Consider the following 2,733-nt stretch of genomic DNA (forward strand, 5'->3'; position numbering starts at 1 on the left):
ACCGATAGATGAAGACGAAAGAGGGGATGCCTTCCGGGGCATCCCCAAGCTTAGGCTTTTGGTTGTCCTTCAATTTTACCTTGGGATACCTTGGGCATCCCCAATCTTAGGCTCTTGCCACTCCTTATTCCAAAAGCCATCAAATCTTTACCCAAAAACTTGAAAACTTCACTACACAAAACTTAAACAGAAAATCTCATGAGGTCCGTTAGTGTAAGAAAACAAACCACCACTTTAAGGTACTATAATAAACTCATTATTTATTTATATTGGTGTTAAACCTACTGTATTCCAACTTCTCTATGGTTCATACCCCCCGATACTATCCATAGATTCATCAAAATATGCAAACAACACACAAAAAACAGAATTTGTCAAAAACAGAATAGTCTGTAATAATCTGTATCAAAAATATACTTATGTAACTCCAAAAATTCGGAAATAAATTGGTGGAAGTGAGGAATTTATCTATTAATCATCTTAAAAAAGAATCAACCTAAAAGCACTCTCCAGTAAAACATGGCAGCTAATCTCGTGAGTGCTAAAGTTTCTGTTTTTTACAGCAAGATCGCAAAGACTTCACTAAAGTCTTCCCAAAGGTTCTACTTGGCACAAAAACTAATTAAAACATAAAACCACATCTAATCAGAGGATAGATGAATTATTTATCACTAAACAGTAACAAAAATCAAGGAACGAAAATAAAATTGGGTTGCCTCCCAACAAGCGCTATCGTTTAACGCCCCTAGCTAGGCATTGATAATTTCGATGATGCTCACATGAAACATAGCAATTGAATCACAAAAGAGCATCATATAGCATGTGAAAAACACATCTAAGTCTAACATACTTCCTATACATATGCATCTTATAGGCAAACAAATTATCATAGCAAGCAAAAACTAGCATATGCAAGGAAGAGGAAAGAAAGAATAGCAATCTCAACATAACGAGAGGTAATTTAGCAACATGAAAATTTCTACAACCATATTTCCCTCTCTCATAATAATTACATGTGGGATCATAAGAAAATTCAACAATATAGCTATCACGAAGCATATTCTTAACACGATCCACATGTATGCAAACTTGACACTCTTCCAAAATAGTGGGATTATCATTAACTAAAGTCATGACCTGTCCAAACCCACTTTTATCAAAAATACCATAAGATTGAACATTCTCCAAATATGTGGGATCTAAAGTTGACACTCTTCCAAACCCACTTTCAATATTATTGCAAACACTATTATCAATCTCATATTCATCAAGGGGGTTAAATAAATTTTCAAGATCATAAGAAGAATCACCCCAATCATGATCATTGCAACAGGTAGTAGACATAATAAAACTAGCAACCCCAAGCTTAGGGTTTTGCATATTATTAGCACAATTGACATCAAGAGAATTTATAGTAAAATCATTGCAATCATGCTTTTTATTCAAGGAGCTATCGTGAATCTCTTCATAAATTTCTTCATCACAATTTTCACATTCACGAATTTGAAGCAAAACCTCATAAAGATAATCTAGTGCACTCAAATCACTAGAAATAGGTTCATCATAATTGGATCTCTTAAAAATATTAGCAAGGGGATGAGGATCCATAAACTTTTAGCAAGCGAAGATGCAAGCAAAAAGAAGGCACATGGTAACACAAGATCGACAGGAAGGAGGGCGAAGAAAAGGCAAAGGTTTTTTGAAAATTGTTTTAGGAGTGGGGGAGAGGAAAACGAGAGGCGAATGGCAAATAATGTAATGCGAGGGAGAAGAGTTTATGATGGGTACTTGGTATGTTGACTTGGCGTAGATCTCCCCGGCAACAGCGCCAGAAATCCTTCTTGCTACCTCTTGAGCACCCGTTGGTTTTCCCTTGAAGAGGAAAGGGAGATGCAGCAAAGTAGCGTAAGTATTTCCCTCAGTTTTTGAGAACCAAGGTATTAATCCAGTAGGAGACTACATGCAAATCGCCTAGTACCTGCACAAACAATCAAGAACCTTGCAACCAACGCGATAAAGGGGTTGTCAATCCCTTCACGGCCACTTGCAAAAGTGAGATCTGATAAAGATAATAAGATAAATATTTTTGGTATATTTGTTGTATAGATTGGAAAGTAAAGATTGCAAAATAAATGATGATAGAAATTGGCAAGTTGACGATAAACTAATATATTGTAAAATAGACCCGGGGGCCATAGGTTTCACTAGTGGCTTCTCTCAAGATAGCATATATTACGGTGGGTGAACAAATTACTACCGAGCAATTGATAGAAAAGCGCATAGTTATGAGAATATCTAGGCATGATCATGAACATAGGCATCACGTCCGTGTCAAGTAGACCGAAACGATTCTGCATCTACTACTATTACTCCACACATCGACCGCTATCCAGCATGCATCTAGAGTATTAAGTTCATAAGAACAAAGTAACGCATTAAGCAAGATGACATGATGTAAAGGGATAAACTCAAGCAATATGATATAAACCCCATCTTTTTATCCTCGATGGCAACAATACAATACATGCCTTGTTGTCACTGGGAAAGGACACCGCAAGATTGAACCCAAAGCTAAGCACTTCTCCCATTGCAAGAAAGATCAATCTAGTCAGCCAAACTAAACCGATAATTCGAAGAGACTTGCAAAGATATCAAATCATGCATATAAGAATTCAGAGAAGAATCAAATATTGTTCATAGATAATCTTGATCATAAACCCACAATTCATCGGA

Source organism: Aegilops tauschii, chromosome 4, assembly GCF_002575655.3.
Source record: "Aegilops tauschii subsp. strangulata cultivar AL8/78 chromosome 4, Aet v6.0, whole genome shotgun sequence".
In the NCBI taxonomy this organism is placed as follows: domain Eukaryota; kingdom Viridiplantae; phylum Streptophyta; class Magnoliopsida; order Poales; family Poaceae; genus Aegilops; species Aegilops tauschii.